The sequence below is a fragment of the Manis pentadactyla genome, chromosome 10 (genome assembly GCF_030020395.1).
Source record: "Manis pentadactyla isolate mManPen7 chromosome 10, mManPen7.hap1, whole genome shotgun sequence".
Lineage (NCBI taxonomy): Eukaryota > Metazoa > Chordata > Mammalia > Pholidota > Manidae > Manis > Manis pentadactyla.
This window is the reverse complement of record NC_080028.1, coordinates 9,652,091-9,675,382: the sequence shown is the minus strand read 5'-3', so window position 1 is coordinate 9,675,382 and position 23,292 is coordinate 9,652,091. Positions and strand designations below refer to the sequence as shown.

The window sequence follows — 23,292 nt, the reverse complement described above, 5'->3', positions numbered from 1 at the left end:
TCTTGATGATCTCAAGTTTTCTCCCAAACTGAGAAGAGATGGACCAATGTTCAATCTCTTTGGCTGGATTTTGTGTCCCTCTAAGTGCGACCACCTTCCAAGCCAGCCAAACTTCATCTAGCACTGTGCAAAGGGGTCCCCTTCAGATTGCCTCCACAGTCCTATTGCCCCGTGGGAGCAGGCTACCTAAGCAAGACCCCTGCACCTGCCCCAACCCCCAACACCTCTTCAGCAAGAAGCCCAGATGCTGCCCAAGGTCCTCAGGAAGAAATCCCAACCTAAATTTCATTCACGCAAAAATGTACTGAGTGGGGCCAGCCGGCGTTCCACCCCGGGTGGAATGAATACACATGGGCCCCATGGACAAGAACAAGACATTTCACAGCAGCCCTGTCTGTAACAGCAAAGGTTGGCCACAACCTTTCTGCCCATCCTAGAAGAATGGACAAAGAGTGATATATTCAAACAGTGGATGCCTACACAGCACAGAAAAAAGTAAAAGGCTGCTGTACATAACCTGGATGAGTCTCATTAGAGTATTTTCCATAAGGTTCCATTTACCGGAAGGTCAGAACCAGGCAAAACTAGTCAACAGCGGTGAGGTGTGAGCAGTGGTTACCTTGGGCAGAGGCCCCAGGGATCCTCTTGGGTGCAGCATGTTCTGCAGCCTGATCCCACAGTGGCTTCTATGGGTGTTTAGAGATGCAGAAACCCATCGTGCAGTCCATCTACAATTAGTGTACTGTACTGTAGTAGGGTAAACCTCCTTAAAAAGGTTAGAAGTATATACCGTTAGCACCTTCTATGTGCTAAGTCCAAAGGGTATCTCAGACAAGACTCTAACCCTCTAGAAACTTACAGTGTAATGGGGAAGAAAACACACTCAAATAAGACAAGGTTGTCCGTGGGGAATGGACAGATAATTAGAACAGGCGGAGCCTATTTGTACTCCTTGTGATCTAGGGGAGGTGATGGAATAAACTGATTAAATGGGGGGTTCTGGAGGCAGCCAGACTATGTCCAAATCCTGTTTCTTGCTGTGCTCCCTGGACAAGATGTTTGCCCTGCTTCTTCATCTGTAAGGGGGCCACCGTAGTGGTGGCACCCCATGAGTTCTTGTAAGAACGGAAGGGAAGAAGGCACACAGGGCCCTCGGGCATGAGGCTGCTGTTACTCCTGCTCAAGGTGGGGATGTTCCACAACAGGCACTGGGGTTCAGGCGTGAACTAGGCCCTGTCCCCCACAGCTTCTAATCTCATCACGAAGCGGGCAGCCACCACGTTCCCGTTTGACATCTGAATTAGCATTACCAGGACTTTGCCCTAAAAGAGCCTGAAGCCTGGTGGAGAAACAGTCACCTAGGACACAAAGTAAAAAGGCTTAAGTGCCAGTGGAGAGGAATAGATAAAGAAGTAAGGGAGGGCAGAGGGCCATGCAGAGCTGGACTCTGAGCTGGCCTTGGAAGGCAGACAGGATGTGGGCACCAGGAGACTGCAAAAGAGGAAAAGGTAGGCAGGCAGAGGGGACGATGTGAACAAAGGCAGGGAGGTGGCAAGTCTCCAGGACACACGTAGGGGGAAGAGCTAGTAAAGTATGGCCCAAGAAGAGACACAATTAAGAAGGCCTGGGACACCCAGGCCTGAACTGGCTTTTATTTTGTTGTCAGAAAGCCCCTGAAGGCTTCAGAAGTCAGGAAGTAAGCATATCAGAGAAGGAATTTAAACTAACAAGCCAGCCAAAAGCAGTGCTTCAGAGGGGCCAGGGGCAGGTGGCTGTGTTTCTCTAGGGATGAGGCCTGGATTTGCCAAGCAACACCCAAACCTGCACACCTGGCCCCTTTGTGAGACCTCAGCACGAATTTTTGATGAGATGGTGGTTAAGGCCTGAGTGAAGCTGGCGGGTCCTTGAGGGGGTGCCCAGAGCCTTGATCTTCCAGCACTGGGAAAGAGGTAAGGATACATTTCTTACAGTTCTTGTTTATTTAACTTTATTTAATTTTTTGTAAAAAGAATATATTTCCATGATTTGGCACTTGAAAGGTATGAAGGGTCTCCAGTACAAAGGATCTCCAGGGAACTGTCTCCCAGCACTAGCCCCCAACCCAGGGGTGGACAAGCAACTTGTGAATCCCCAGAGACCTGCGTACACACAAGCAGATGCACTTCACTTGTACACAGACAGAGGCACACAGACGCCCGCCCTGCACCTGCCTCTCTCACAGCAGTCTGTCTTGGCAACTGTTTGGTATCCATGCATGGAGTCTTCACCTTATTTTTTATGGCTGCACAGTACTCCATGGTTCAGAGGGACCTTAATTTGTTCCTGGCCTCTGCTGATGGATATTTAGGTTGCTTCCAATCTTCTCCTATTATGAATAAGACAGCAATGACTAACCTTCAAATAAATCATTTTGCATACATGTTAGCACATCTGTAGGATGAATTCCTTGAAGTGCAACTGCTGGGTGAAAGCACACAGGCATCTCTAATTTTGAAAATGTGGCAAAAGAGGCAGGATACATTTAAATCCTCACTTAAGAAATAAACCTAATTATTGGGAAAAACACTGACAATGTATAGTCTATGTAAGATAAATTCTAGCCAAAATAAGCAGGCGACAAGAGGCAACAAAGGGCCAGGCAGTTTATTTCAGCGCAATTCCCGGGCGATGTTCCCTAGTCTATGGAAATGGAGGCTGGGGAAGTCGCACTCAGCAGGGCAGGCAGCGAGTTTTTAAAGAAGGTAGGGGGAGGCAGAGCTCAGATTTACAGCGGTGCTAGGATTGGCTAGCCTAAGGCACATTTTTCAGGTTGGGAGGGGGCAGCAGCCGGGGACTTTGGCACGTCATCAGTGTCCTACGTGCTCACTTCTTCTCCCTCTGGTGCCTCCAACCTTACAGTCTAGTCTTAAGGGTGTCCAGATGAGAAACAATAGAGAAAAGCCCCATTTTCAGCAGACAGCGCTGGGTCAGGAGATGTTTCTAGACCGAGATCAGTCCAACTCCCCCAGTGTCCTGGTCCATGAACTTACATCTCCCCCCTTATAAGTGAAGGGCTAGACCCGCTCAGTCCTTCAGCCTCCCAGCACAGACAGTCCCAGGGCAGGAGGAAGGGTGGACGGTGACCGGAGTCACCACGATACCCAGCTGTAACAGGTCTCCTGGGCAAAGGTGCCAGGGCCAGGGGAGGCGCAGGCAGGCCACACAGTGTGCTCCAGTGGCACAAGTGGAATGCCCCAGAGGGTCAAGTGCTTCCCATCTGGGACTCCCAGTGCAGCCATCCCAAATGAGTGATGGGCACCCCTTGCTACCCCTGCACAAGCTGCAGGGACACCACAGCCATGCAGATGCTCATGCTTCTTGACACTCACTGCTGTGTCTGCCACAGGCCTGTTATGCAACACGTGTGCCTGACAGCAACAGCTACCTAAACCTCACTCTCCAAGCAGGTGACTGGTGAAGGACGGAGGGGGGTCTCTGGATGCCGAGTGTGCCCCCTGTGAGGAAGGACAGTGGGCAGGGCAGAGCTTTCAGCCACCTCTGCAAATCCAGTTTGACTACTGAGAACTGGGAATTAATGAAATGTTCTTCCGCCTGCAACGGAGTGGAGATGCCTCTTGGCAAACCAAAGACAGCATTCGAGAGGAAGAACCCTCACCAGCCTTCCCATTTCTAGCCCATGCTCTGCTCCAACACACTGGAGGGCCAGGAACTCCCATGAACCAAATCATACTAAAACGCAAATATGTACTGTTTTGGTAGATCAGGAGTCTCACACATCCTTTTTGTTGAAAACCTGTGGGCAAACTCTTGAAGAGATGTACTTCCGCTGCCTGGAGGTGAGGCTGAGATGCCAAATGCCCCAGGAGACCTCACTTGGCTTGCGCCCCTTGACTCACTGGCCCAGGGCTCATGCCTGTGTGCTCAAGGTGCGCCCACTACCTGGGAAGCACCCCCCACTTCCCCACCTGCCAACCTCTACTGTCCTTGCGCGCCCCCAGCTCCACTGCCCTTCCCCCAGGTGGTCTCGACTCCTCAGTCCAGCAGCAGGCAGAGCAGACTGCTGCCCCCTAGGACTCCCACAGCTTTGCCCTGAAGCTCTATTAAAGAACTTTCCAAACCAAAGCAGCAATTCCATCTGCTGGGCTTCCCAGTGGGACTGCAGGCTCTCTGGGGGCACAGCCGTGCTGGGGGTTGGGGGGGGGCACTTAGAGCAGCAAGGGCACAAGATTGGAAATCGAAAACCTGGGTGCTTCCTTCCAGAGGATCTTAGGCAAGTTCACCCTTGTGAGCCCTGGTCTACCCATCTACAAAATGGGAGTAATGATTTCAAGGTTCTAGAGCTGTTAAGATTAAATGAAACAATGTATGTAGAATGTAACTTACAAACTGCAAAACCTCACACAAATTCTACTGAGGATTAGTACTATCAGTATTAACTAGAATATTAATATTAATTAACATTAATATTCTTGCACATCCTTCCACCAATACCTATCACTGTGCTTTGCAGGCCACCAAAATGACTCTGATAGAATCCCAGTCTCTGTTAATTCTAGATGGAATAAAAAATACAGGCGCTAGAGACAAAAACCAGGTAGCTCTGCTGGAGGGGGCCGGGGGGTGTTAGTTATTTTTCCCTCAGAGCTTTCCTGTAAATGACCCAGAGGGCCTTGGGGAACAGCACCGCCCAGCAGAGCGGAGATTCTCAGCCACCTGCCAGGAGGACAGGGCCTCCCTGGGTGCAGGCTGTCCACAGGGGTTGCAGCAGGAGAAAAATAAAGGTACTCAACTACCTACCACATCCTCCAGGGTGGAGAGGCTGTCTGATCTGAAAATCCCTTCAGGGTAACAGGCAGTAACTTCCAGAGGCCTGCCTCCAAGAGCTTGGGGGTGGGGGGCAGCCATCCTGGGACCACCCATGGCCCACAGCTATGAGGTCCACACCTCCCCAGTGAGGAGGCTGGAATCTTTAGGAGGATCACCAACCTTTGGAAAAGTTTAAACACACACACACCCCTTCTCCATCCCTTTCCATGCGACTGAAGACCTGCTCTCCCTCCAAACTTGGCCCCTCCTCTTGCGGGGCTCAAGGCTTTCTCACCCGGGACCTCACTTGAACCTTGTGACGCCCAGGAGGTGGGCAGAGGGGTACGAGAAGCCCCATTAGAGGCACGGGACTTGCTCAGGGTTATCTCCCAGGTTCTCTGACTTCCACACAATGCTCTGTGTGCAGTTCAGGCCACAGTACCATCCAGCAAAAAGGCTGGGGCCCTCATCTTTCCCACAGAGAACTAGAAATATAGCACCAGGGGCTCTGCTTTAGAACTTCTCGACTCTGTTGTATCTATGGCTAACATTTTTTTTTGCTCTGTCTTTATTTTTTTTAAATCAAGGTATCATTGATATACAATCTTATAAAGATTTCATATGAGCAACATTGTGGTTTCAACATTCACCCATATTAGCAAGTCTCCCCCACCCCATTGTAATCATTGTCCATCAGGGCAGTAAGGTGCTATACAGTCACTACTTGTCTTCATGGACTACCTTCCCCATGACCTACCTATATTGTGAGTGCTAATTACAGTGTCTACAGCTAACTTTTAAATGTCATGGGCAAATGCTTTTGATGCGGTGTTCTGAGAACAATGAGACTGCACAGGATTATGCCTAGAAAGAAATATGCCCAAACATTGACAGTGATTATTTCTTGGTTATGAAATTTGGGATGACTTTTTTCTTATCTGTCAACCTTCTGTGCTCCAAGTTTAGTATAATCAAGTACTATTTTCAAAATCAGAGAAGTCCATTGTTTTACGAAGGCTGTTTTTCAAAGAGATCAACACGGCAAACTTCCGATTAAATACTCATTTAGTTGTCTGTGACTTTTTAAAGCACAGAAGAGCTGGAAATGACACAGGTTAGGCACAAAGGTTTTCAGGGTGGGATCTTCCCCCTCTGGTTTCCGCCCCAGAGGAGAAGGAAAAGGAGGTGCTTTCAGGGTTTCCTGCCTCCCAGCACTGGCCTAGGACTCCCAGACCTTCAGGCGGAGTCTGCCCTCAGGCTAATGTGCCCCACTGACTCCTGATATAAGCCCAATTCTAATCAACAATCTTGCTCCCATCAGCCTTAACAATCATTACTTCTAAAGAATAATTCCAGTTTTATCCTGGGTAGCAAGGACATTAACCCACCCAACTGTTAGTTTGTTTAGTCAAAAGCTGTTTCAGCACCTACTCCGTGCACAGCGTGGAGTATTAGCCCGTATTAGTATAGATACTGAGCCAGTATTAGCCCCAAACAAGAAGGCTGGCCAACGAGCAGCCACGTCATCGTTCTAAGGGCTGCCCAAGTGCAGTTTCAGCCCAAAGAGCAGCAACTATGTGCACATGTTGTGCCCAAAGTTGTGAATCCCAGAAGACCACCAAGGAGCCAACACCGATGCAAAAGCAAAGAGCCTTTATTCGAGCTAGCTCGAGCTTAATCTCTCATCTGCACCAACGCAGTGGCAAGATGGCAGAGAAAGAGCGCGAGTTTCAAAAGTACAAAGGTTTTATTGGGGATCTAGGGGCAGTTGGTGGGGGTGAGAGGTGTGGCCTTGGCCGATTGGCTGGGTCTAGGGGTAGTTGGTGGGCTTCTTGCTGACTGGTGAGGAGAGAGCCGAAGCTCTGATTGGTTGAGGTAGGATCCTTGAAATGGCAGCACTTATGCTAAGGAGGGTTCTAAAAATAAAATTAACTTCTGGGGGAAAAACTAAGTCCCCTTCACACAAATGCTGCCTGAGTGTGCAGCCTAATTCCCTCTGTGTGTGCCCCCACCCCTAGTCCCTAGGCAAACCGGGATGCAAGAACGAGTCCCTGTTGAGAATGCTGGTAGCTTAGGTGCACTGCACTAAGGCAGCTGTACTACATGCATCACACTCAACAGCAGAGGAAGTGATCTGGAGCGAACATGAGAAAACCCAAAACCTGAGGACCACTTCAATTCCCTCCACAGCCCCCTCCCACTTTACTGCTTCCCCTTCTTGTTGTGATGATCACAGGCAATTAACATTTATTGAGGGACTACTAGGTGCTAACACCCAGTGCCCAAGAATTTTACAAGAACTGAGATAACTCTGACCTTTGCTTTGCACATGCTGTTCCCCCTGCGTGGAACCCGCTTCCTTTCCTTACACATGGTAACAGCTTACACTACATCTCATCAGAGAAGTGCCTGCCCAGGCAGGAATGCCCTAACATTTCCTCAGAGCACCCAGGACAACTCCAACTGCTCCCCTGTTTGCTGGCTCTCTCCCCAGCTGCGCTCAGCTCCCGGCGCACAGATGTGCAATGCCTCCTTCTTGAATAAATTAAATGGCCAGTAAGTAATAACAAAAACCAGCGTTCACTGAGCGCACACTATGTGCAGAGGGCTGGGCTGAGCTCCTGGAGATGTCAGGTCATGACAGCCGCGTGACAGCTGTATTATCATTTTTCCCATTTTACAGATTGAGGAAATTTTGTCATTTACCCCCTATTTTTAAAGAATGGAAATTAGAACCTGGTAAGCAATTTGCCCAAGGCCACAGGGCTAATAAGAGAGTTAGGATTGGAACACCATCTCCCGCTTCTCTCCCCCGATTACCAGGACTGCTCAACTCCTTAGCTCCCTGCCTCCACTGCCCAAAAGGGCATTTTTTCTCCCATGCTGCCAGTGACCATTTTTGCTCCCTCCCTGAACCCTTATCCTCCTCTCCCAAGGCACCCAATTTAGAAGTCCTCCCAATTCTTCCCCCAAAGTTCTACAACCCACCACCTCCCACACCTGCTGCAGACTCCCTCACTGTGCTTCAGCAGACATCTCGTACACAGACCCACCGTCTTTCAGCCCCAAGGCACAGCTGCGGGAATGCTGGCCACGGGGCACGCAGGCAGGCAGAGCCTCCACCTCCTTGGGGAACTCACACACGGGTCCTGTACTTAAACCCGGCTTTCTGGGCTCCAGTTCCGACTCTATCTCCATCCCCCTCTGCCTGTATTTATAGTCGTGACGAGTGTGGGGCCACGTGGATGATGGACAATCACCACAGCTCTCAACTGGAAAGGGAGCTGCCCACACTCATTCCAGATCTATGAGTGAGAGGTCCATGAGCACCCACAAGGCCTGGGAGAGCCAGGAAGTACTTGGGTCCCAGGTCAGGGGAGCCACTTCACAGCTGGCCATGAAGGCCAATTTTAGAGCAGACACCGTTACAACAGTGGTCTGGAGGGGCCTGTCCTGGGTCATACTGGATCATCAAGACCACAAGCTGCTGGAAGAAGGGAAAGGTGGTGGGGACAAAAAGGGAAGGCAAAGGAGAAAGAGGGAGGCCAGGTCTTGGAGTTATCTGTGGATATAGTTAGGAGGAAGAGATGATAATACTGTCCTGTAATACTCAACTCAGGATGTCACTTACTTTTCGAAACCTTCAGAGACTCCTGGTTGACCACACCAAGGTCAAGTTCAAACTCCAATGCAGGGCCTTCAAAGATCTTCATGCCTGGGTCCCCCACAGTCATGTCTGGGAGTTAAGGTGTTTCAGGCCCACACACCCCTGACTAGGGGCTGTCCTATCTAGAAAGCCTTCTTCTTCCACCATGGGCTGTCTCCTTCAAGGCACAGGACATCTCACTTCTAAGGAAGACTTCTGGCACACACTAGGGTCAGCGGAGGAAGAGCACAAGCTCTGAGGTCAGACTGCCTCGTTCAAAGCTCAGTTCCACTGACCAGCAAGGCTTGATCCTCTAGGCTGCCTCCCCGTAAAGCACGAAGGTGACTGTCCCCACCTCACTGGGTGGTGGCAAGATGAAAAGAAGGCTCTTTGAACTGTGCCTGGCACACAGTAAGTGCTTGATAAACAAGCTCTTGTTCCTACTGCTCTCCACACCCCTTAAGCGCCCTGTTTCAACTGCAAGCAGAGCGCTGCCTCACACAGACTGGTTATACTTTGGACTCCCTCAGCCAACCACAGATTTTTCAAAGACATGACCTAAGACTCAGGCCTCTCTTCCCTGAGGCTCAGTATGTTCCTAGGCACACAGTAGGTCTTCAGTAAATGCTTACTATCAGTGAAGGTCCGGTGGCAGACCCCACACAGAGCTCCCCCAGGGCCTGGCTGCTGGCCTTCCACAACTCACAACCAATTCGCCCGTCTAAACGCCCCACAGAATGAGAAGGGCATTCTCTGATACTCGGTTTCAAAACAATAAAGGGCTGTACACTGCCTTACTGAGGCTGTTTCCACTCCAGGGAGTTCACAGGGAGAAATGAGCACAGCAGGGACTGGAAATAGCACTGAGCCCCTCTCAGGGAGAGGCCTGCCAGAAAGCAGGAGCAAAACCTCAAAGGCAGAGAGGGAGAAAACAGCCTCCAGACAGGAGCCTAAGCTCCACAGAACTCGGCCAACACAGCAAACTAGGACAAGGACGTCACTCACACCCATTCCGCCTTAAAGTTCTTCTTCCCACCCACCTGGAGAGCTTTAGAAGGGGTTCCTTGTATAACCCACCACCATGTGGGAGCAACTTACAGCACATCCCAAATCCCAGGAGCTACACAAAGGCACCCCAGGTAGCCTATGGTTTTGCGGGGCTGGGGAGTGGGATTCATAATGCCTCTTCACCCACATTGCCTATCCAGGCCTTGTGTCTGGATTGGGGTCACTCCCTATGTCCACCTCCCCAGCAGACTGGGAGCCCCTAGAGGTCAGGCACCAAGTCCATTCACCTTCAGAGCCCTGTGCTCCAGCATGATGCCTGGCATGTAGTAGATGTTCAGTAAGTTACAAGGAAGCAAGATCTGGCAGTCAGAGAGAGGTCCTGGTTCAAGGATGACTCCACCCAGGTCTACCAGGTACCATGGACAAGAGAGTCATGTACTCCCCTGGGTCTGTTTCTTTGTTTGCAAATAGAAATAACACCATTTCTGGGGAAAGCACCAAAGCATGAGATGAATGCTAGTCATACTTCAAGCTTCAGCTCAGCCATCCCTCCGTTTTGGAGTCTTTTCTGCAGGCATGTTCTTCCTCCCCCACCACTGAACCCACTCTGCATTCCACTATTTTATATTTTTCATATCAGTGTGACTACTTGTTTCTAAGTTTGATTCCCTCACTGACCTGACAGCTCCTAGATGCCAAGGGCATCATGCGTTTGTGTCCAAGGCATGACAAAATGGGCACATGGGCCTGGCTGCTGGGGCTCTCCCATCCAATGGACCCAGCGCTGGTACTGTACCCTCCTACAAGATGTTCCAATGTGCAGAGCATGGGGGCCCACCAAATGTGCTGAAAAGGGAGGTGGGAAGGGACACTGCAAACATAACCTGTGAAAGAAGTCACACCTCTGAGACCTGCGTCTCCTCTGCAGGTGCAGGTGAGCTTGTTTGCCTGGCTGACTCTGCAGCCCAAGGGCCTCCAGGGCACAGATTGCTGCTTCTTTCCTTACATAAAGCAGCTGACAGCCAGATAAATAATACATGGGCTTCACGGTGCAGACACAGGTACCAGGCATGCAAACACTTGCTTTGCCCTGGGAGCCCTGGGTATGTGAATATATGATGTCTGGCTTGCACAACCCCAGAGGGGCTATGAATTGAGAACCCATGCCAACCCCACAAACACCACTGCCTCACCAGGGTCTGGGAACCAGCTAGCACTAGACCCAAGCAGTGTGTCCAGAGAGGAAACATACAACCCAGAAGATGGATACACACACCCTAAACCAGTGTCTATGGTCTCTTTCCAGATAAATATCCTTGGAGCCTCAGGTTCTCATTGGTACCCCTTCAAACAGCAAACCTGTATGCAAGGTGTGTACACCCTCCATGCAAGTAATCCCAAAGGCCTAGCCAAGACAACACCTTCCCAGATCACAGCCACCCGCACAGGGCACGGATGCCTCCCCCACTCACACTGCCTGCCGTGCCAGGCGCCAGCACACCCACCAGGCGCATACAATCCCATTTGCAAAAGGCCTGTCCACCCGCCTCCCTTCTCCCCCAACCGCCCCCACCGCCAGGTCCGATTACACTCCAGGCGCGGGCCCCGCCACGTTGGCAGGAGGGGGCCAGGGCACACCCACGGGCGGCCCCGCGACCCCGAGGGGAGAGAAGGGGGCGCAGGGCCAGATGGGCAGGGTAGCGGACACCCCCTCCCTCCTCTAGAGGGCCGGCAGCTTACGCCCCTTCCCCGCCCGGGTCCCCGCGGCCAACGTGACCTGCGTTGAGGGGTCGTGAAAGCGAGCAGCCCCAGCCCCCGGGAGCCCGCAGCCGCCCCCCTCAGGGCCTCCGGCGCGAGGCTGGCCGGGCGGGGTACCTCAGGAGCCCATGGCGGTGGCGGCTTGTGCGGGCGACGCGAGGCAGCCGGACTCTGCGGGCGGGGAGGGCGGGCGGCGCCGCAGGCCGGTGTCTTCGCCGCCGCCGGCGCGTCCCGGGCCCAGCGGAGTGCTGCCGCAGCGCGCCTGCGCACTAAGCGCGCCTCCGGGGAGGGCGGGGAGGCGAGCGTGCGGCTGAGATCACCTCCCGGCCTTAAAGGGGCCGCGCCCCGAGCCCTCAGCTCCTCGCTGCGTACGGGGGAGGAGGAGCCCGGTTGTCCGGCGGCTGGCAAACCAACCAGGCAGGAGTCCCCTCCCCAGCCTCACTTCGAACCCCCAACCCTGCCCACCAGCAGAGTTTCTTAGGGTGCACAAAAGAGTCGTGGAGCTCTAAACTCTGTCCCTGACACTCGCTGGCTGTCTGGAGCTTCACGTCTCTTAACCCTAATTTCCTCCATTTGGGCCTATTTTGAAGATGAAACGATAGGTAATGGCTGTTTGTCGAGTGAAGGCTGAGTGTGGAATTGTGGAATGAGCGGATACCGAAATGCTGTGTGCAATCACGCGAGATGAAATTGTAAAGCGAAGAGCCTTTTTCTTCCCGCTCACTTAGCGGCGCTTCTTTCTTGCCCCGCCCCGCGTTAGGCGGCCAAACTAGCAAAATTTTTCAGAGGTCATTCAAGCTGCGCAAACCATTGCTGTTTGCCAGGTCCACACCTTAGGCAAGTTAACTGAGAAATACAAAGTCCAATCAAGGTCTGGCGTTGATGTGCTCAAGATCCCCAAATTTATTTATAACTCCTCCCTGAACTGTCTACTCAGTACTTGATACCTGATGTCCAATAGGCGTCTCACAGTCAACGTGCCCACAACTGAACCCACCTCCCCTCCCCAGTACATGCAAACTTGCACCCTCACAGCCTCCCGGTCAACAGCAGTTGGCCCTCCGGTCTAGTCCAGCCGCAGCAAAGAATTGAAGGAGAGAGACACAGTAGTGATAGGCGGAGCAAAAGTTTTATTTGAATCCACTCCAAGGGAGAAACAGGGTAGAGTCAAGGTAGACAAAGGCAGGTTTACTTGAATAAAGCAGAAGGGGAAGCTCACTGATGGGAACTTGTAAGTTCAAATCGGAGCTCTCAGTAGCCCCTCTCCACTCATCTGAAGTAGGAGAGAGTGAAGACTCGTGCTTAAAGTCTGGAAAATAGAATGAAAGAGCAAAGTGGTAAAAACACCACTGTGTATATGAAATCATAAGATTGTATGTCAATGATGCTTTAATAAAAAGAAAGAAGTGGGGAAAAAAGATAAGGCCCTTCTATTCTTATTATGCTATTCATATTTTGGCATTTTAGGAAGAGCACAGACATAAAATGTAGTTCAGTTGAGCAATTAGAAGTCTTTTAAAAATACACACTCCTAGAAAGGGGAGTGAGAGCAACCTCAGGAGGTGTGCTCAAGGGCTTAGGATTTTGTCTTAAGGTTTTCAAGAATGGGATAAAGATAAAGGGTTGGGGGGCATAGGCTTGTCATATGGTCTCATGATGTCTGTCTCCAGTGAGAGACAGTATGTCATCATCCATAGTCTGTCCTCTAGAAAATTCTGTAGGATAAACTTCCTGTTCTTCTCCAAGGTACTGGCTACCCCAAGCACTGGGAACATACCAGTTAAGACTGCTTGCCTTGCCTTAAGATGGGTTGTCAGCTGATTACCAAAGAGTATGCCAGAAATCTAACTTCCCAATTTTCTTTTAAAATGAAATGCGTAGCCTTAAGTCCTTCCTCAAATACCAAATGATTTCACTCATTTGTGGAGTATAAAAACAAAGCAGTAGACTCATAAACACCAAGAAGGGACTAGTGGTTACCAAAGGAGAAGGGCTGGGGAGGATGGGTGGGAAGGGAAAAGGGGATTAAAGGGCATTACACATCGCAGTCACAACACAGGTAGGTCACTGGGACAGCAGTACAGCGCGGAGAATACAATTAATGACTCTATAACATCTTACTACTTTAATAGACAGGGACCACAATGGAGGGGGTGAGGGCTTGATAATGTGGGTGAATGTCGAACCACTGTTTTGTGTATATGAAACCATCATAAGATTGTATGTCAATGATGCTTTAATAAAAAGAAAAAAAGAAATGGGAAAAAAAGATAAGCCCCTTCTGTTCTTATTATGCTATTCATATTTTGGCATTTTTAGGAAAATTAATCATGATGCTTGTCCCATGTCTATGCTCTATCTCACTTGCAGCAGCTACAGGGCGTTAACTCTGTGAGTCCCTTCTGGCTCTCGGGCTGTATCTGATTAACTCCCTGATTTCTTGGTGGGCCCCACCCTCTTCTCATCCAGCTCTTATCTGTCTTTCTACCTAACAATTCCATCCTTCCAGCACATACTGAAGTATTTTTGTTACAGACTTAATGTGTTCCTCCAAATTGCATATGCTGAAATCCTCATCCCCAGAGTGACAGTACCAGAAGGCCGTTAGGAGGGCATTAGGTCATGAGGGTGGAGCCGTCATGAAAGGGATTAGTGGCCCTACAAAAGGGACCCCGCAGAGCCCTCTACCTTCTTTCTGTCGGGTATACCAGGTGAGAATACAAGGAGTTGGCAGCCTGAAACCTCAGAGAGTTCTCACCAGAACCTCACCATGCTGACAGGCACTCTTATCCCAGACTTAGAGCCTCCAGAACTAAGAGAAATAAATTTCTGTTGTTGATAAGCCCCCCGTCTATGGTACTTTGTTACAGCAGCCCAAACAGACCAAGATTATTGCAATGTTCTCCTAACCTATTTGCCTTTTTCCAACCTTGCCCCTGGCCCCAATCTATGTCAGTAAAGGAGCCACAGGGGGCTTTTAAAAACTAAGTTAGAACACGGCCCTTCTTTGCTCAAATCCTTCCACTGGCTCCCCATTTTACACTGAGTAAAAGCCAAAGTCTTTATGAATCCCTACAAACCTTGCTTGATCTGACATCCTACCCACCCAGGTGTGTCGGACCCCTTCTTCTCCTCTTCTTTCCCTCCACATTGGCCCCTTGGTGTTCCTAGAACAAACCAAACACACTTGGCCTCAAAGCCTTTGAGCTGGCTGTTCCATTTGCTGGGATTGTTTTTCCCTCATATATCCAAATAGCTCCTCCCTCACCTTCTGCAAGGGTTTGTTCAAATGTTCCTCCTTCAGTGAGGCCTGCCCTGACCACCCTGGTAAAATTGTTAACCCCCTCACATGTACTCCTGATTTCCCCTTGCCATGCTCAATGTTTTCTACCATCACTGAATTTCTATCACATAGATTGCCTGTTTTTCTGTTTGTCTTCTGCCAGTAGAACATAAACTCTATGAGAACAGAAATTTGTGTCCTTTTCGTTTCCTGATGTAACCCCAGTGCTTTGTACAGGGGCTGGCATACAGAACATGCTCCAAAAGTATTTGTAGTTCGAATGAAGATCCTCTAGAAAGAGTCTTATGGAAACATTCTTTCCCAGTCCCAGGTAAGGAGTTCTTCGGGGCTCTCCCAGTCCACGGAACAAGCCTTATCAATCGCATCATAATCATTTGTTTATGACTTCCCAGCTTCCCAGGGTAAAGTCCTTGTCTCTATTTGACTATTCCTAATGCTTAGCTAAAAACCTGACAAGCCTGACACACCCAACATCCACTGTCCCCTCCAAAGCAGTGGGGCCAAACTGCACTCAGATTCAGGTTCTCAGTTGTCACCAAAGGCAGGCTGGCATCTCAGCTTACAGAGGCCCCATGGTGATGGGGACAGAGGCAGGTGGTGAGTATTTTAAGGCCTGAATGCCAGAAAGGGGCTTAAAGACAGGGAGTCACCTGGCCTGAGTGACATGGCAGGTCATGGCAGGTCAGCAGGTGGCTCTGGGAGGCCTTGCTAGAGCTCCCTGTCTCTCCTCCTCTCCCCCAGGCTTTCCAAAATAAAGATAAACATTTACCCCATCTCCTCCCCTCTCCACGAAATTGCCCGTCCATCCAGGCTTAAGAATGCTGCTCACACCTGTCCCCTCTCCCCGCTGTGACTGGGGTCACTGCCCTGGTTCAGGTCCCCTTACCTGTGGACAGTAGAACAGTCCCCCCCTCACCAGCCACCTTTGCACCTGTGCATTGGTTACTGAACTAAGAATGCCTTTCCCCACCTCCAGCAAACAGCTACTTTTCCTTCAAAGACCAAATCAGATATTCTTCAGTTCTTTCTTGATCCCCCCATCCCAATTTTGCCCATTTTGTTTTAGTTTCTCCCTAACAAAAAATTGGAAATAATCTGAAAGTGATAGAAGAAGAGTTAAGTAAATTATGGTATATCTATACAATGCCAATTATGTGGATATTAAAATACCCACTTTACACATTTCTTATAACATGGGGAAATGATTAGAAATAATATTGAGTGAAAAAGGCAATAATAAATTTATATGACAGCCTGGTCTGAACTCTGAAAAAAAAAGGCTTAGGGAAAAATTGGAAGGAAATATGACAATATGTTAACAGTGGGTTCTTGTAAGTGGCAGGATTTTGAATATTGGTTTGGTTACTCTCTCTCTCCCTCCCATTGTTTCATGTGTTTTCCAAAATTTGTTTGCAAAAAGAGTGTAGTATTTTCAAAATAAGAGAAAATTGCTATTTAAAGAGATGATTTATTGTTCCCTTCTGTTTTCTTCTTACCATGCATCATAACTAGTTCCGACTTTATCTGTCTTCCCCACCAGACTGAGGACCTCTCAAGAGTACGACCAGGCTGGATTATCTCTGCATTCCAAATCCACTCCCAATCTGGAAAGAGGAGTGTGGAGCAAAGAGCCAAGGCCTCATCTGTGCAAGCTGATGAGTGGCCCAGAGCCCAGAGCATTCTGGAGCCGTTTACCTGCAGCCCCTGCGTCTCCTACTTGTCCCCAAGGATGCTGTGGGAGACCCGCCTTGGTGCCCTGGAGAGGCAGGGTGGTACGGCAGGCAGAGCCCAGGCCCATCTCCATTACTTCCTAGCAGTATGACTTTAAGCATGTGGCTTTGCCTCTCCGAGCCTCAGTTTCCCCAGTAGGTAAGGGCAGTGTAAGAACAATCTATCTGGCAGGATTGTCCCAACAAATATACATGAAACTGTTGACACAGTACTATGCACCCGGCTGACGATGGTGCCACTATCTGTACATTATGATGGCTGAAGCTTCTTACCTGAATTAGACCTTTTTGGTTGCAAGGGACTGAAACCCAGTTCAAACTAAGCTCAACAGAGGAAGCAAATCTATGGGCTAGCTTAATTAGGAAGTGCAGACAGAGCTGGATTTGAGGCCTTGCATATGGTCACTGGGACACTATTTCTGTGTGCCTGTATGAGGTGGCCTCATTCCCAGGTGGTCTTTCCTCCCAGGGGCAATGGCAAAGAGAGCACGTGTTTCCCAAGAATCCCAAAAGTTACTTCACAGGATTGCCTCTGCTGGGTCCATCATGGGTCATGTTCCCATCTCTGAGCTCATCACTGTAGCCAGGAAATGCAGTACACTAACTGCCAGGCCTAGATCATGGCCCCACCCCTGGAGCTGATGCGTGGAGTCAGCCCCCTCTGAACCTAAAGAGCTGAGAGGAAGGGATGTGTCCCTTAAGGAAAATGGGGTGCCATGACCATAAGAGCCAGAAATAAGTGCTACGGGGGAAACACCCTCAGGTAGTCAGTGCTCCAGGAGTTAGAGTGGCTCTTCCAGGATCACCCAGAAAGGATGCGGCAGAAATGTGACTCCGACCAGAGCAGAGATGAAGGGAACCAGGATAGAGCCATCAGGTTGGGGTAGCTCTTCCCAGGCCTTTAGCCTGTGCAGTGGCCAAACTCCCTGGTCCAAATCCCAGCTCCACCACTGACAGGTTCTGAGACTTTGTGCAAATCACTTAGCTTCTCTGAGCCTCAGTTCCTTCATCTGTAAAATGGGGGTAATAACAGTACCACCCTTTCAGGGTTGATGTGTGGATTAAATGAGGCAAGTCAAGTAAAGCTGTTAGCACAGGGCCTGGCACATTATAAGCACCCAGTAAGTGTTGGTTTTAATGGCTACAAATATAAACAGGAAGAAAGCCCTTTCTGAAACTCCTGTTTGGAACTGAAAACATAAACAGGCCCAATTGGGCCAATTCTGACGAAGCAAGCCTACCTTGCCATCAGTTCCCAGCTGCCACTTTTGTCTGCTTTGGGGCCTTGATGCTGTGTGCCCATCACCTGGAACACACTCCTCCTAGTCCCACCTCCACACTTCCTGTTCCTGTTCCCCTAGTTAATTCCTGTCTCCCCTTCAGGTTCCTGATAAAACACTGGTTCACCCTGGATATGTCAGTACATGGGAAAAAAAATCATTCAGAACAATAAGTTTTGGCTGTCTCCTTTATGCAAATATATATGTGCATGTATATTTTTGTTTGTATCTCTATATATGATTTAACATGTATAGATTTCTGGAAGTCAGGGGAGTGGCTCACACTAACAGAGGGCGAACAAAAACTAGGTCTTAATCATCTTTGCATTCCCAGAACCTGACACACAGGTTCCTTTTCATCATCAGCTTCATCACAACTGTTATTTATTGAGCATTTACTATGTGCAGCCAATGCACTAAGTTCTCTATTATCTCAGCAAACAGCAGTGACTGCATTTGGCAGATGAGGAAACTGAGGTACAGAGAGGCACCTTACTTGGCCAAGGTTACATCTGAGCAGCCTGGCATGCAACAGGCCCTTGTGGATGTCTGTTAAATGAACCCAGGACCCACATGAACCCCAATAATCACCAGGAAAATCAGACAGCAAGAGAAAATGCTTCTGACCCCACATCACTCTTCCTGTTGGCATGGTGACAGGGTATCAACGGCCACCAGCAGGCAGAACAAGGCCATTCCTGGTGGACACCATGTAGGAAGGAGCAGTGAATCAGGGATGTGGCTGGTGATGATTCATGGGTTGCTGTGAAAAGACCCTGAGTGGGAGACAGGAGAGAGGAGCTTTCTTTTTTTTGTCTCTGTGTCACACACGTCAACACACACCTGCACCTCCAGTGAGGCGCGCTGAGACCCACTTCAAACTTACCCAGCCAAAACAAACAAACAGGCAAGCAAAGGCAGGCCAGAGTCAAGGATTTACTGCCGGTTTCCCTGGAGTTCCTAGGAACATGTTTTAGATTCTTTACAAAATCCCGGGCTGCAGCCAATTAAAGGGAGGTCTGCCCAAGGCCAGAGGCACCCAGGGAGCTGGGGAAGCAGTGGCCAGGATTTTCTCGGAGAGGCTTTAATGAGAGGGAGGAGAGGAGAGGAGGAAGCCAGAGGCCTGGGTGTCTCTGGCTCAAAGCTGCTGTGACTCAGTAAACTGGACAGGATGGCTTCAAAGGGGCCGCACCTTAATCACAGGTGCTTTGAAGATGCTGGGATGAAAGGCCTTAGGAGACATAATTACCTGAGATGCCATTCTCCCAGGGGCTTGAAGGAGCCCAAGCTACTGTAGGTAGAGAGCTGTTGTGGGGGTTCCGAGGGGTCCTCCTGAAAGGGGCAGTGCCCCAGGGCTGGCCCTCTGCTCCCCTTACCCCAGAAGCTGACTGGGCTGCTCTTCCATCTCACCAGCCACTCCTGCATGGGCAGTGCAGCCTCTGTGAAGCCGAGTCCAGGTGTGCAGCTTCCCGAACCTCAATAGGCTGTGGGATGTGGCCTCCCATGAGCGAGCTGTGAGGACAGAGATGTGGTTGGGGCCTCATGGCTAGTGTAAGAGAATGGGTGGCAAGGAGGAGGCCGGAGGAAAAGGAGGCGGGGAAGATGGCTCGGTGTCACCATGGCAACATTCTTCCTGCAGTGCCAGACCCCTTCTTCCTCACCAACCCACGTGCTGGCAGGAAAACAGGCCCCAGAGAAACGTGGCTTGAGTGAGTCAAAGGTGTCTGGGGATTGGGCAGTGAGAAGCTGGAGTTTGGAATGTGTTTACTCCTCTGAGTGATTAGACGGGTTCCTGTGGGCTCTGGGAAGGAGGATGTGACATGGGGGCTTAGCATTCTTAGCTCTAACTATTCCCATATCTGTTTCTGAAATAGAGCAGGGGAAGAGGGAGGGAGGGCACTGGAGTAGAAGGCATTCCCTTTGCTAAAGCTCTGCTGGTGAGGCCCCCATTGGAGCTGGCCACAGGGGTTTGCCTGACCCACTTCCCGTGGGAGGCTGTGGCTTGGTGGGGTGAGCATGAATGTGTTGGTAGGAATGGAGAGGAGATGAGCTGCGCCGTGATGTGGGGAGGGGAGGGCAACCTGGAGTTTGTGCAGGCGATGAGAAGCACAGTGAGGTGACTGGACCAAGTTCAGAGGAAGCCTAGCCCCTCCTTCTGTCCCAAACCTAGGTGTCACTGGGTCCCCTCCCCTCCTTCCTCCTCCAAACCTCTGCGGTCTAGTCACCACTCCCCCTCCTCAAGGGTTCTCAGCCTCCAAGCACTTGCAGGCCTCTTCGGCCCCCCAACCCCTCCTCGGCCCTGCTGACCCCGAAAGTGTTCACTCAGGCCTTCCTCCCCCATCAGCCCTCCGCTTCCTGCCACCCTGCGCGACTCTCCACTCCCGAGTCAAAAGGTCACCTGTTGGTATTACAGTGGGGTCCTATGTGTGTTTGGGGGGTACACTGAATGGGAAGGCACATGTGGCAATTTCCTCAGAATTGAATCACCTGTAGTTCTCAGGTGGTGATTACTCAGGTATACAGGAACAGGTAAAAAGCCATGGCCCTGTACACTTAAGGTGTGTGCATTTTTCTAAATTATGTCTTGATTTTAAAAAGGAACTAGGGCGAAAAGGTCAGCCTCACCCTGTCCACTGCCCTGTTTTGAGCCCGTTGACCACGCCCCTCCCGGATGCCCCGCCCCTTCCTGATGCCCCACCCCCCCGGCTCTGCTCAGCCCCGCGGGCCGCCCCTCCTTGCTTTGCAGCTAGGAATGCACTTCTCCCCAGTTCTGGCATTTAATCAGGGTCCTGCTGTGCTTCCTAGTGCCCAGGCTGGTAACCTCGGAGGCTCCCGGCTCTTCCCTCCCCCTCAGCTGTTTAGGAACAGACCATGTTCTGACACACTCAGTCATCTTTGCCTTCTGGACGCCCCCTGAATGGGTTGCAAGGGAAACTCCCTTTCCCTTCTCCCTGCCTCCTTTCTTCTTCCAGTCTCCCTGCCAACTGTTGTCAGATTCGCATTCCTCAAGTTCACAGCCAGCGCGCCCTCTCTCCTAATCCAGTGTTCCCCACATTGCTGGGGCCGGCAGATGTAAGTCAGGCAGGCGAATGAGCACTGCAGTGGTCAGGCTAAAGGAGAATAACAGCTTCTGAACAGCGTGATTATTCTCATTTCACAGATAAGGAAGTAAGGCTCAAGGATGAGCTGCTTGCAGGAAGGGAGTAGAAGAGCCTCCTGCATTCCCACTTCCGCAGGATCTGGGATCTGGCTTCTGCCTCCTCCGGGCCTCGGCTGTTGTGCATGTCCCTCCACCCACTCTGTGCTTGGAACTCTCAGAGTATATTAAGCTACTGCACATCACTGGGCCTTTGGAGATGCAATTTCCTCTGCTGGGAGTGACTTTTCCCCACCTTATTCTCCAGCAAACTGCTACTCACATTTCAAAGCTCAGGTCAAGTACTTTTGAAAAAGCTTCCTTGAGGACACCAGGCGCATTCCCTTCCTCCTCTGTCCCTAATTCACACCAGGTGTCTCACACTGGATTCTGGATTGGAATGAGCCATTTGTTAGTCTTACTGTGAGCCTCTGAAAGCCAAAGTCACACTTTGTGTTCGAAATGTGTAGTTAGTATTACCAAGCACTTACAAAAGTGCCTGGCTTATAGTGAAGGTTAAGAGCATTGGCTGAGGGGCCAGGCCATCTTTGTGCTCCCATGCCCTCGTCTATAAAATGGGCATCATAATACACCAGCCTCATTGGACCGTTATGAGCAAAGGGCTGGGAACAGAGACACAGAGCCCTCAATTAACTCAGCCCTCACATTCATCTGTGTGCTTATTTAACCCTATGACCCTCTGAAGCAAGTGTTATCACCCCCACTTTGCAGAAGAGAAAACAAAGACCCAGGTAATGCCCAGGGTCACCAAGGGGCCAAGCGCACCCTCTGGACTCCCATCCTGTATGTCCCACCTCTCCACCGGGGCCTGACACCTAGCACCCTGACCCCCACACAAGCTCAGCAATGTTTGTTTGTTGCATGAACGAAAATGATTCACCAAATGGCACATTTGCCCGCTTTGGTCTAGGCAAAATTTCCGGGTGATTTTTTGGCGTACTTCATAAAGATAGCCTATTTGCATGGTTGATGCATCCTAGTCACCCTGCCAGCCTCAGCTTATACACACCGGCGGGTATCAGCCACTTCGTCGAGGCTATCAGCCACTGCCCCCGCCCATATACATTAGCTCCGGAGTAAAATACACAGGAAGGATAAAGCAGAAACCAGTAAGGATCACGGGTAGGAACATGGGGGTGGGGAGGAAGGGGTGGGAGTGATTCTGATTATAACTTCTCATTTAGCTGGACTTTCGTAAGTGTAACATGTCCAAAAATAAAATTAAACCAAAAAGTGTTGTGTGTGGGGTGGGTGGGGGGAGAAGCACTAACTCATTATTAAAATTAATAACCACACGAATAAGAGTAACTTCACATTATTTCTAGGCACTGTACTGACAGTACATCCTTAGTGAGATATAGGACAAAAAACAAGCAACAACAAAAAAGCCCTATAAAAAAATTTCTTATTCTAGAGGTAAACTTTTGTAGTAATAATAAAATTTTAATTTTGAAACTTACATATATTGTCAGATATAGCCAATAACATATTAGTGTTATTAGGAACTAAGATTTTTACTGCAAAAAGATAAAAAAAAAATCAGCTCCTTTTATTTTCTTTCTGGGACCAAATTAGGTAACAGTCACACTGTTTGATGTCAGATGCCCCACGGGAAAGGTCCTGAGGGGAGGGTATGGAGGGCATGGGGGTCACTAACTGTCCACTGTCACCCACCCCAAGGCAGGTTTCCCTGTGGCAGGGCCCTTTGGCATTTTGGGGCTTTGAGTCACATACCCCCTTCCCTAACGGCTGTTAAGGACCTACTTTGCCTGAACTTCACCTGGAGGACCAGGAGACCCTTCACCAGGCCATGGGGTCACAAGGTCTCCAAATGCCAGCACTGGCAGGGACCTTAGTTGTGGGGTCTTGGAGCTATGCCTGGGATTTCAGAAAGCTCCAGGGGAACCTCAGAGCTCTCCACCCCCTCTAGGCTGACCTTTTGGTCAGGTCGCTCTAGTCTGTGGGTGGAGATTGTGGTAACAGTGGCTCCAGAGCCTTGGGTTAACAAGTAGGAACTGTGTTGGGTGACTACAGACTGACAGACACATTCTTTTATAAGCCAGTGTGACAAAAGCAGGCAGGCAAGGCTGAGGGCTGCTCCTCTATGGAGGCTGGACTGAAGGAACTGCCCAGGTCACCTGTGGGATTGGAACCTGACTCCAGTACCTTCGCAGGGCTCCAAGGTTAATGGTGGGTTCAAATCCTGGTTCTGCCGCCAGACAGCTGTGTGACCTTGCGCAAGTTATTTTGGCTCTGTGCTCTCTCTCCATCTGCAGGCAGAGAGACCAGCAGGCCCTAACTCAGAATTCTCGCGTAGACAATACTACAGTTTTGAACTTTCCCATTCAGTAGGGCGGCCTGGCTGCTGGGAACTGCCTAGTGTGCTGGGATGCAGACTCAGGCCCCACCCCAGCCCTCACGAGTCAGTCAGCTCGTATAAAGTAGCCCTGCGCTTTAACGAGGCCCCAGGTGGCTTGTATGTATTTCTCAAGCAGCCAAGGAAGTGCCAGCCACTGGGCATGCCTCCCCTGCCACGCCAGCCATACCCATTCCCAGGTCTGCCGGTGGGACACCTCCAGAGCAAAGAGGTGGACCAAGGCCTG

At 50.3% G+C, this 23,292-nt stretch overlaps 1 protein-coding gene and 1 long non-coding RNA gene across 3 annotated transcripts in view; both read right to left on the bottom strand.

Annotated features, from left to right (window-relative positions):
• Window positions 1–11,471, bottom strand: part of TMEM184B (transmembrane protein 184B) — a 42,115-nt gene extending 30,644 nt beyond the window's left edge. The window contains exon 1 of one of the 2 annotated variants that reach the window (XM_036891144.2): window positions 11,336–11,471. The gene's annotated coding sequence lies outside the window, so the exon portion shown is untranslated. Of the gene's footprint in view, window positions 1–619; window positions 644–11,335 lie in introns of those variants that run through there. The other variant, XM_036891145.2, reaches the window with a different exon arrangement.
• An 868-nt stretch (window positions 11,472–12,339) lies between these two features.
• LOC130678937 (uncharacterized) lies at window positions 12,340–21,475 on the bottom strand. Its single transcript, XR_008991898.1, has 3 exons — window positions 20,952–21,475; window positions 18,124–19,044; window positions 12,340–12,527 (listed from the first exon to the last, which is right to left on the bottom strand). It is a non-coding gene; the product is annotated as an uncharacterized LOC130678937 (long non-coding RNA).
• Window positions 21,476–23,292: the final 1,817 nt, after the last annotated feature.